Raw genomic sequence first — 12,758 nt, forward strand, 5'->3', positions numbered from 1 at the left:
TTAATGCTAAATGTGTTTTTAAGAGGATGAACGTTTCCAGGCAGAGGTTTCCATTATGATACATACAGTATATTCCCAGCAAAGAAAGGGTTAATAGGTTAATGATACTTGCAGCTATTCTGCACATAAACATTTTCCTTCCTCTGATGCTTGCATCATTTTAATGAAGTAACTTCGTCTTCACATTGCTCAATCAACGCGTCCTGTTTTAAATACAACACCTCAGACACGACTCTGTTTTCTACAGTTCAGAGCTTGTCAAGTGATACAGTGTGCGTGACTGAAGCTTTCTATAGCAGAGCAAAGGGCTGTGACACAGTCTTTAGTTCAGCAGTCAAAGAAAAAATCTAAAAAAATGTAGAGAGAGAAATATAACCTAATGAAGACATCCACAGACTGGCACTGCAGCGATGTGTCACAGCAAAAGGGTGAAATATCACCTCCGTGGGAGAAAAGTGAATCACACAACACACACAGCAAACATAAAGAAGAAAGAGCTTGGAGTGTATTGGCTCATCTATCAACAGCATCTCTCTCTTCAAGGCAGAGCAGGCAGGAAAGCCATCAGTCACATTTTCTAAATAATATACTCTCTCCCTCTTCGTCCTATGGTGCCGGCAGAATGACTTTACTTCAGCTGTCTGGAGAGAAATCCGTGGAGAGTGCTGGACTTTCGGGGTCAGTCTTAGAAAATGGCTGGGCCGGCTGTCTTGGAGGTTTTACTTCAAGAAGCGGGGGTCCCTTGGTCCCTGCGCTGTGTGATGTTAAATTCTGAGGTAACTGTAACAGCCGGCACAAGGAGAGCGTCAACATATTGATGGTGTGGTGGCTCGCGAGACGGCACTGATTCAAAGTGTGTGAAGACATCTATGTGAAAAGAGTCTTCTATAAAGGTGTCGTGAGTCATCAAGGTTTTTTTCATTGCAAACACTTGTGTCCATCTGTGAGACAGTGGAGGCTACACATGGGCCGATCTCTTTATGGTGAAGATATTCAAGATGTATAGTTTCCCATCTCCCTCAGATGAATAAATGTCCTCTATATTTAACGTTTCTAGGTAAACAGTGGTGGAAAACAGCACAGCCTTCAGACTATGGCCTTTACATCGTCCCTCTGAAACATGTTTCACTGCATCTTAAGACAAACACTGCTGTGCTTTATTTGCCAGGAAATTGAGTATTGTCTGTTTTGGAAAGTATCCAGAGTCATAAGCCAAAGAAAAAAAAAGTAAAACTTGCAGAGGAAAATAAAAAGTTTGAGACAGAGAAAAGACCGATGTTGTGGCTGCAGCAACCGATGTGACTGTAAAGCAGATCCTCAGGGTGTCGTTCAAACTTTTTGTGAAAGGTTCTTGTAACAAACACTAGGTATTTAATCTCAATACCAATTGTATTGATATATCAATACCAACAACTTTGTTACAAGTTGTTGTAGATCAGCGACTATTGATCCACTGGTGACAGATCAAACTCTGTAACACTGGGAGATGTAGCTGAAGTAGACCTTCAGTGAAAAGTATTGGCCTGCTGTTTCCTAGACTAATAATAATTATCAACACCCATACAATGAGTTTCTACATTCAGTGCTCTAAATTTAACAGCAGCAGTTCGCCACCTGGGGTTCTGGACCCCTGCAACATATCAGAGGTCACAAGATGATGAGCAAAGGAAAGCAGGAAACAATATATACTTCAGCACAGATGGATTTCTTATTTTCAGACTGATCTGCATTTTCTTGTAATTTACTGGATCATTTTTACCTCATCATGCTAATGAATCTGCTGAAATAAATCATGGTGGGTAGGAAAAACTATTCTCTGGCAAACAACTCATAGACAAGACCTCTATGACTGAGGGCTGCAAACTAATACAGGCTCTAATTGAGGGATCACAAGCTATAACGGTTGTGAACCAGTGCTATGCAGGTTGTGTTGTCTTTTTGTTTTACTATGGTTTATTGTAAGTTATATAATAAAATATCAACAGGAACTGCTTTATTGTCTCTGCTTTGGTTCAATCAACCTTTAAGCCTGGAATCTCCCACACAATCGACCTGTGTCCTATTTGTTAAGTTAAGAACAAAATAGACAGAACATGATTTGAAAACAACACCTCAGACACGATCTGCGCCATGTATTCTACAGATCATCAGAGCATGTCAAGTGATAGTGCGTGTGACTGAAGCTTTCTATGGCAGAGCAAGGAAGTGCTGCAAAGTCTTTAGTTTCAGCAGTCAAAGAAGAAATATAACCTAATGAAGACATCCACAGACTGCTGTGATACAAACTGATACAGGCTCTATTTAAGGCATCACAAGCTATAACGGTTAAGAGCCAGTGCAGTACAGGTCGTGCTGTCTTTCTGTTTTACTTAAGTTTATCATAAGCTACACAATAAATGTTTATTGGCTCTACTTCGGTTGAACAAACATTTGTCCAGCATGACTCACATGCAGCCTTGATGAAATGTTAGGAGGACGGTCTGAACAGAATGTAGCAGAACATGCAGCATTGAGACGTTCCATCACTGAGCATTAAGAGGGGCAAATACTTCAACAGGGCTGTCACTTGTTCCAAAAAAACAAGTTTGAACAAATTTCATGTTGTGTCAAATTTGTATAATAGAACACAAAACACTTCGCCGCTTCTCTGATGCTTCCTGTCTTGATTGTCCACTCAGGTTTTTCTTGCTGATGTCCTGCATTTTAGTAGCAAAACAACCCAACATTATGGGCCTACTATACTGATCAGGAAAGCATGGAATAGGTCAAGCTGACAGTGAGCTCCTCCTGGTGGATGGTCTGATGCCCTTCTTGACTGTAAGTTGCAAATGGTCATTAGTCAAACATAAACCCCACACATGTTCAAATGAATGTTAAGTTCTAATAAACAGTGAAAGCCCAAACAGAGAGAGTTCAAATCAAATATATGGTGAATATGACTGCGGTGATATATTGTTGGCATTCATTTTTAAATACAGAATGACGAGATGTTTTCCAACATAAAAATCACCTGTAATGGAGTTTTGACATCATTTAATATAAGTGACCCCAGGTGATCGCTGGAAAACGAATCCTTACTATCCAGTGCTCAGGGTTTGTGGCTGAACCTTTGAAGCAGCTAAGGTCGCAAATCCTCCACAGGCAGCGAGTTAAAAAGACACCCATTGTTCTCCATCAGCCCCACTGGACAATGTGAGGGGGGCAGCTGACAGCCCAGAATTAATTGACATGCCTCCGAGAGGTTGTTCTCTAATAACATATTGATCCACCAGGCCTGATATGCAAAGCATCTGCCAGCGAGTGTCGCTGGCGAGGTGAGACAAATGCCCTCAGAATACCTTCGACCAGGCTGTGTTGATTAAAGGAGGTATTAGAGCTCATGATCACATAGAAGCAGCGTGTCAGGTATTCCACACTGAACTGTGTCAGAACCCGTCCTCATTAGCGGATGACATATTCCACAAGTCCTAACAGCCGGGACAGATCCTCATTAAACTTTCATAAATTACAAGAATTTGATGACAGGTTCAAGATTCCAACGTTTTGTTTAGACACGGAGCTTCAACAGAACAATAACATGTTCGCTTTGCTGCAGAAAGTGCTTCAAGAATATTTCAAACTTTTCAAATCCTAAAGCTGCAGTCGTCAAGGTTTTACTGTGGAGACACAGACGTCTCGTAGGACTAAATCACAAGGTAAAAAATACTTCACTGTTCTGTGTAAAAAGATTTACAGCGCCACAGATGTCAAGATGTTATTTGGTGTGAAGGACATGCTTTAACCACTTTTTGTGTGGGACTGAACACTGGGTTGTCTGTGTGTGTGTGTGTGTGTGTGTACAGATATCTTTGAGAGGACAGTTTCAGAACAAGAACTTATGGAGTGAGAACAATTTGGGAAAGTGAGGATAGTTTGGCTGGTCCTCACCTCTGACCCACTTTCAACAATTTTGAGGGTTAAGACTTGATTTTCGGGTTAGAATTAGTTTTAGGTTAGAGTTAGGTATTTAGTTGTGTGGGGTAAGGGGCTAGTGAATGCATTATACCAATGAGTGTCCAAACTAAGATAGATGTACAAGAATGTGTGTGTGTGTGTGTGTGTGTGTGTGTGTGTGTGTGTGTGTGTGTGTGTGTGTGTCTGCTGAGAAAAGGCACAAAAACATTTTGAACAAAAACTAAAAAAAACTATGAACAAATAAAAAAAGATCAGCATTTGTTAAGGTTTTTCTTTGTGCGGTTGCCTAATATTCATGAGAGAAGAATTTTCTTGCTTCCTGACCAAAGATGCTAAAATATTTTCAGTGGTCCATGAAAACCAGCACTGACAGGGACATTCTTTACTCGAGAGGGGTCACCCAAAAAGGTCAGACAAGAGGATTTACTTTAAATGAGGCCAAGGTCGCTATGGGTGAGGGCTCACTTAGGCGAAGTGATTGTTTTGGTTTAAGTCGACTGCCAACGAGTGCCCAGCTTCACCTTCTCTCAACATGGACAAATGTTTATGTATGAGCAAATAAACCAGCACTTGATAATTTAGAATCACCAACTCGCTGTTGTTTGCCTGCGACAACCAGTCAAGTTGCAGGAAACACTGTTTGTTGTTTGTTTAAGTCAAGGGGTTGAATAATGGCCAGAAAAGTGTTTTTGCAGAAGATTATGATGATGAGAATAAAGTTGACCTGTTTAGAAAATGTAATAATTTTAAGATTAGACATTTTTGTTCATTTTTGTCAATGATCTAGACTCTGTATCGCACCCACAAACAATGTGACATACATTTTCTTTAGAGATTAAAATTTATTCCTGATAAATCATGTTCTCTAAACATTTTGTCAGAGTGACCTTTGACCTCTAAAATATAATTCCTTTTGAGTCTGAATGAAACTTTGTACCAAATGTAAAGAAATTCCCTTGTAACATTTCTGAGATATTGCATTCAAAAGAGAGGCTCGGACGGATGAATGGATGTAGCACCAACCTAACATACACAATCCCTTGAGCTACATGCACATCATTTTATACACACATGTAAATGTCATTGAATGAATTCGGTTGCTTTGTATCGTGTTAACTGGTGATGGTATGTTATGAAGAGTGCTTGTCGTCTTTAATAAACCTGCTTTACATGCTGCAGTTTCTCCAAGCAGAAAGAACAGCTGCTTCACAGACTGGGACAGTCAGTAGAGAAAGAACCAAAGAGTCCGAAATAAAATAGTCTCTGAACAAGATGCTTTATATGTTACACTACATTAGTCAGCATTTGGTGGCCAAACACCTACATGACTGTCCTGCTCTCTGAAGCAGCTGGTTTCTATGCCTGGTGAGTCTGAGGAGAGTTGTCCACAGCTGTCTGAGAGATATCATCACATATTGTTCTTCTAAACTAACAAAACTGGAGAAATAATACATCAGCATTAGTTTAGGCATATTAAGTTTACAGAGACACACAACCACAGCTCGACTACATTAAGCCAATGTTACTTGTGTTGATGTGTAGGTATCCCTTTGACAGTAGTACTGTATATGACATTTGAACTAACTCCTATGTGGACTTTACTACAGCAAATGTAGCTTCAAAATGTAATTCATAAAATAAAATGCAGCAGGTTAAGTTGCCTGTAGAACAGCGAGCCCGATGCTCAGGAGAAATATAAAATCACGTCTTTTTAATGTGCATTTCACAAACCCAATTTGGAAGCTGTTAAAGGCAAATCAACACTGATTTTTCCAACAGGAATACTTTTAAAAAACAGTGGATACAACCCAAGACAACAAGCAGGGGAGAAACGTCTTTATATATAGTCTATGGTAGAAACGCATGAGTTGAAGAAATGCCATTAAAACTGGAAAAAGTATCTTTTCTCAACTTTCTTTCCCTGAAGAACATTAAGATGGAAAATAATCATCACAAATTGCTTGTAACTTTTAGTATTTGCTTGTAGTTTGATGTTTTTAATGCTTTTATTTGGCCAACAAAGTCGTTTATGCTCCACAGAAGGACCTCCCAGCACAAAATGAAAAAAAATCATCCTATTTGTAAAGAACGTAGTTTCACAGATTTATCCATCTCTGTGTAAAGTTGGTAGGGAGAGATTTGTCATTCAAGTGTTTGCTAACGAGACTAAATTACACATAATTCAACTGTTCGTGTTTCCAGTTCTTGGTTTCTATGGCTATGATGACAAGAAAGAGCAGGCAGCCAATCTGCTGGTCCTGGCTGAGATACAAAGCCCACTAATTAAAGGTCTGTCCAGTCTGTACTCATCCCTTTGCAGACAATTCTTATTGGATGAGAAAGCTCACAGCACTGTTTTGCATTTTGATGTCTTCATCGCTGTAATTGCTGGTTAAGTCGCCCTGAATTATTGATGAGCCCATACGGTAAAAACAAACCAAACAACATGCATGTTAAACAAATGTCCTCCAGTGCACTGTGGCCTTCGCAGTCTAATCACTTTCACTTGCAGTGTCTCAGAGTTATGCACACAAGCAGTTGCCTTTGGGTGTTTCATAGATTCTGACTGTAGGATGGTACAGGGAGGCAATTATACACTGTTTCTACAGCTGCATGCTCCCCTCTGTGGCATATCCAAAATGGCACATGCTGCACATAACGCCTTTATCTATGAAGTGAACATGTGGGAATACAGCACATCTGTGTCCTCAACAACCTCCTGGGTCTTAAAGTCCGACTTTGTTTACTGCCCGAAACGAGTGATTCACTCCTGAGTGTAGTGTAAATGTCGTTACAACAATGTGACTAGTTTCTCCAAAAACAGAAGTTGTAGGACAATTCACTTCTCTCTCATAACTGGCAGCCACTCTGAGGATGTTAAAAAAGAACAACTAGTCATAAAGTTGGCACACTAATGACATGAGCAGTTTTACCACAGCTGTGGGATTGAAATTATAAAAAAGTGATATGTGTCGGCAGCATTCCAATTAGTTAGGGTCTTGCAGGAAGAAATCTTTGGTGCAGGAATGAATAAGTGCACATGCTGCTTCTTGTGTTATAGATCGGCCTGCTAACATTGGGATGGGGGTGTCTGACTGCAGTGATCTCTCATTTAAAGGTCTAATGTGCCCAACAGTCGCCCTGTCACTGAACAGGGTAGCAGGCAGGTGAGACAGCCTTAATCAAATGATGACCCTGAAGTTATCCCATTAGTCTTGGTTCCAGTAGAGAAGTTTTGCTATTGCATAAAACCAGGGTCCACAAATGAACCAATATGTCAATGGCTGTTAAACCAAACAAATTTACCAGCAAAAGCACTTTTGACTCAGCCAGTAAGTACACGTGAGGGTGGATGAATGATCATAAATTAGTTTTTCCATGTTTACAGAAGGTGAAGCTGGACATTCGGTGGTAGTTGACTTAAACCAAAACAATCACTCCGCCTAAGTGAGCCCTCACCCATAGTGACCTTGGCCTCATCTAAAGTAAAGCCTCTTGTCTGACCTTTTTAGGTAAAGTACCTTTCGAGTAAAGAATGGCCCTGTTAGTTATGTCCCTGTCTTATCTCATGAATATTAGGCAACTGCACAAAGTACAGGAAAACCCAACAAATGCAGATCTTAGAACAGACTCATTTAAAGGACAATTTATCACTTATTAATTTGAGCTGCCAATAATGTTGAGATCACAATTTCATCACTGACTTCACTTTAGATTATTTTGTCTTTTTCTCAACAAGGTCACGTTGTCTCTTTCCTCTCTGTGCTCTATATTCCATCACTAATCCATGTTCCCTCTGTGTATGGCAGTGAACAAACACATGCTAATTATGTGAATTCATATAGGCCAGTTGTTTTCCAGTTGTTTATCCAATCCCTAGCCTCACCATCTTAAATGCACCTGTGTAAATGTGACCGAGAGGAATGAGAGGTGCGTCGTAACCACCTCTTTTCATTAAATCCCTGCATCAGCCACTCACCAAAGTGATGAGATGATTGGTTTGATTGCGCTGCCACAGAGAAATGTTACCAGCAATAAAACAATCATCACATCACTTGTGCTAAGCTAAAGCAAAGTTGGACACTGAGGGTCAAAGAATTGTGAAACATCACTGCTGTGTAGTTAAGTAGGATTATTTCAGCAGCCTTTCAACAGGAGCAAACCTTTGTATATTTTAATCTCTTTAGGCGAGTAGTGGGTGCTGATTTTGGACCCTGCATACAAGGTTTGTTCCATTTTGATCTGATTACTAAAAAATGTAATTTCAAACAAAAGATTTTTATGACTGAGTTCATTTGTATGTAACCAACTCTGCTATCTGTTGAATTATTTTTACTTTTTGTCAGCTTCACCTACATTACACACTTTTAATCACTGAAGGTACTGTTGTGCATCTCCTGTCATGCAGTGTGTTCAGTGCAGTGGGCTCAAACAAGAACAGGCTAGACAGCAAGCTTTTTTCTCACTACTGAATATTTCTTTAAACAATCTAAAGCAATCTGTTTCTCATTTTGAACATCATTTTACAATTCCAACGCACACGCACACATATATGATTGAATTGAATGTAGAACATTCATTGACAGCCCAAGTCCAAATGCAGTTTGAGAGGTCTCCTCCCCCTGACAAGAATAATATTCTGGGGGTCACATTTATCACATACACAAACACTGATGCAACCACAACTACTGCATATGCAGTGAAATGACAGGCCATTTGTGTCAGCTTTGCAATGGATTCGAGGCCCCGATGTAAGTTACTTGTCATGCATCACATCGGGCTCTGTCTGCCAAGTCAAATTTTATAAGTCATAAAAAAGTGACAGCACAAACTGCAAACTGCATGAGAAACTCTTATTTATGCGGAACAGTGGATTAGAGCTGATTGATAATTGTTTATGCCCTTGGCAGTGGGGAGTGTGTGTCTTTCAGAAAAAAAAAAAATCACCAAAGCCAGGACTACAAAGAGAAGGAGGAGTGCTAGCCAGCATGCAGGAAGTGGGTGGTGAGTTTAGAGACGCGTATGAAACAGCCTGTTTGGTAAACACACTGTACTTCCTCCTCCCTTTCCCAGCTGTGCACAGAGATTCAGCATGCGCTGAAGAGTGATAGCACTAAGACAAAGGTCTGTTATCTGAAACACAACAACATGGGACTCTGGTCTTTTCCATCACAGAGGATACTAGTTATTACCAATCTGAGAGAACACCAAGCATGCAATCATTTTTTTTTTATTTCTTTCAGAGAAATTATGAATACTTTGGTTTAGGCTAATTACTCTTTTGTAATTTCACGATGTCTCTGAAGTGAAGCCACATGGTAAAGGCTCCAGTATCTGATATTTTCTTTTTGAAATGAAAACAATGGCCTGATTTGAGAGCCGTGATGGGTTTGTGGAGCAGCAGATAACCGTTCACTCATTTAGTCAAAAAAGGCTTATCAGAAAAAGTTACATCAAAGATTTTTGGGGGATCCAGCACAAACCAATGAATTAGCTTTGTCAAAAGTGTTTATATTTAAATCAATTTCTAATTTGGGTTTATATTTAGGTATGTTTGTGTTTTGCTTAAGAGTCTGTTTCTGTTAAAGTTCCATTTAACTAAAAGCTGTGCAATGTCATGTACAGTCCATATTCAATGCATTGGCTTCAAGAGGAAATAATTTACTTTTGATTTTATCAAGGGGAAAATAAAGGTCTAAAGAGACAAGTTAGTCTCTCCAGGGCTGTGACCAAAGCAAAGCAGGTAATCGCTCTGTTAACTTTGCTGTTTTCCTATTACTGACATATCCTGATGCACATTTTAAAAATTATAGAACCAGCATTGCTAATCTATACTTTATTTATTTATTTATTGTCATTTGAACATATTAAATGATGGAGAGGTTTTTCGTTTCCATTACTTTATTAATAAATTCCAATATCTGTCTATTGCTGCCGATACTGAACACATTTCTCACCTCATGACAACCCTCGCTCCAGGGGCTTGTTCTGTAGGAAGGGTCAGCAACACCCCAACATAGGAAAATGTTCTGAAATGCAGGAGCTCCACATTTTGTCTATTATGTGAAGCCTCACAGCCACTTGTTTCAATCATATGCAAGTTGGTTAATAAAGTAAGATTTTCCAGTAGCTGAAACTATGTCTTGTTTATGCATTTGTACATATAGAACATAACATGGTTCTCATATAAAAAAAATGATAGTCATTAAGAAAAGCCTGAAGAGTGGAAAATTCATTGTAATTCACTTTGCAAACACTGCATCCACACATTGACTTATTTATCTTCTCTCTGTTCTTTCAGAGAACAGATTAAATTGTGAGTCATCAAACTGAAAATGCACATTTGATGTCTACATACAAAGCTACCAAATCAAAGTACATTTGTTTCCAACAAAGAGAAGAAATAAAATGTATGAAATGTTTCATCAAATCAGTTTGTTTCTACATGTTACATATAAGCTTCTGCTACATTAGACTGTATTCCAGTGATGCTGTGGCACCGCTCTCTGTCTGCACAATGTTGTACACAGATTGATATCAGTTATTGGAGTATGACAACTTCCAGTGGTGAAGATATAGATCTGCTCCTCTATCAATAGCCTGGTCTCAGACCAACCTCAAAGGTCATGACTTGTCTCCACAGCGTCTTGGCCCCAGTAGGCCTCCGTCTTTAGCTTTAGACCAGACCACCAGGAAACTGTATAGTGAGGCCCATCGCTGATCAATGCCTCTTCACTGTGCCCCCTCTCCGCACAGAAACCGCATGTGGGCGTCCAACTTCCTCCCCCCTAATCCATATCTCTCCCTTTCTGTATTTACAGCAAATGAAACATTCAGACGGAAAGACGGCTCATATCGATTGGCTTGTGGGTACACTATTTTGAATGACATTTCATAAATGGAGCCGCCTCGTGAAATAGTAATGAGCCGATGGCGATTAGCATTCAACTTTAATATGGCATGATTGATTAGATATTCAAATTTCACTTGGCCAAGGTTAAATATCGAAGACAAGCATATGAAAATCCCACAAACAATACATAAACTATTGGAGGTTTTGCCTTTTATGCTGTTTATTGGTCAATGAAAACTATGCCATAAACTGACTCCAGCCTCCCTGCTGATGGGTCATTGTAAAAAGAAATGTGTAGTAATGAACTGAGGTCAGTTTGCTTTGTGATCTGCTTTGTCTCGAGTTGGTGATTGAGGTTGGAAACAACAACCTTGGAGTTGGAGCACAGTGGAGTTAGTTTTCCCCTCTAAGTAAATGTTTCAGTTGGCACATGAGGAAATATATGGACGTGAATTTATTTAACTTTTCTAAAGAGAGCAGGATTATGTACACTGGTCATATCTCTGTGGCGGCTGAGGATAATCAAGTAGCGGAGTAGTGAACAACACACTGAGCATGAAATTGCCGATGATGATGCACCATGAAAGTTTGTGATTGTGTGTGTTTTAGTGCAGAGCTGCATGTATAGCACCAAAGTGACCTGTAGAGTAAAACACTTTTAATGGCTGTTATATAAATGCAGCCCATTTACCGTATCATAATGCCTTTGGTGCACATGTGGCTTTAAAGAAAACGAAGGACACAGGGTGGGTAGTATACACTTAGTATTCCTGCCTGCATGCTGAGAGAGATTGCACCTGTACAAGCAGTTAGGTGATGTCTGTGTCACTTGGATGACCAGAATCTGTAGCCAAGCATTTCCTTGAGGTACGGAATCGGTCGTCTCAGGAAAATCTGATTAGTCACCGCTGACAATGCAGAGACAAGGAAATTACTTTCTTGTGCATATCATTAGAGAAAAATCAATATGACGAATGTGGTGGGGGCCCAAGCTATTCATTGTGGCTGAACTAAGGGCAGGGCAGGCTGTCTTTGCACCGGCCTCTTGTTACTGCATTTAATTTGTGCTCAAGTTAAAAAAAAAAAACAATAGTTCAGAGAGGTGAGACGCATCCTGCTGTTTTCTCCCTTTACAATATGATTGTAAATGCCACCAACTTCTTTCAACCTGAATTACCTCAAAATAAATTGGCTCAGGAGGAAATGCAAGTGGTACTTCAAGGTGAGGCGTCCTCATACTCGTCTCCCTAATGCTCTCATTATCTGCAGGGATTTGAATTCAGTGCTCGCTCCACAACACTGCAAGACAGACGAACAGGAAATTGAACAAAACACTCACCTTTGCTTTTTGTGGTGCTTCAAGAAATTCTAAGAGTCAAGCGATTAAGTAACCTCCCCTTTTGCAAATAAAACATTTTTGTGAATGAGGACTCATTGAGACTAGGTAAGTCAAAGACAGTTGATTCCATATAAAGTCAAAGAGGAGTCTATAATTTCATATAATGAACTCTGCTGAAACGCTGAAGCAGAGTGAAACATTGGAGGATTTCCAGCTTTAAAAGGTCAATGACGCACTAAACTCCAAATCTTCATCAGCCTATTACAGAACCTATTGCAGTAAGCTCTTTGTAACATTAAAATAACAAGAACAAATAGAACCTCATCTATACTAAGAGTTGTTGGCTTAAAGAATTGATTTTAAAGGGATTTTGAGGTGCTCTGATGCAAGTAGCATTTGCTGTAGGTGTGGCAACAATGTCAAGAGGCAGGAAGAAATGAGCCAGAAGACAGATGCACAGCAACACAAGTGAAAACTGTGATTGCTGTTGAATGTGTCAGATGTGCAGCACTCAGAATGCACTCCTTCACATTATTCTGGCAACACTGACATGTGATGTGCTCACATCAGTGTGCCTCGCTTGACTTCCACAACTTTTCCTTCCTACCACCG

General features: G+C 39.8%; 1 protein-coding gene across 8 annotated transcripts in view; it reads right to left on the bottom strand.

Annotated features, from left to right (window-relative positions):
- Positions 1 to 12,758, bottom strand: part of ntng1a (netrin g1a) — a 249,908-nt gene that overhangs the window by 215,385 nt on the left and 21,765 nt on the right. The window lies entirely within an intron of this gene.

The sequence above is a fragment of the Paralichthys olivaceus genome, chromosome 17 (assembly GCF_024713975.1).
Source record: "Paralichthys olivaceus isolate ysfri-2021 chromosome 17, ASM2471397v2, whole genome shotgun sequence".
NCBI lineage: Eukaryota > Metazoa > Chordata > Actinopteri > Pleuronectiformes > Paralichthyidae > Paralichthys > Paralichthys olivaceus.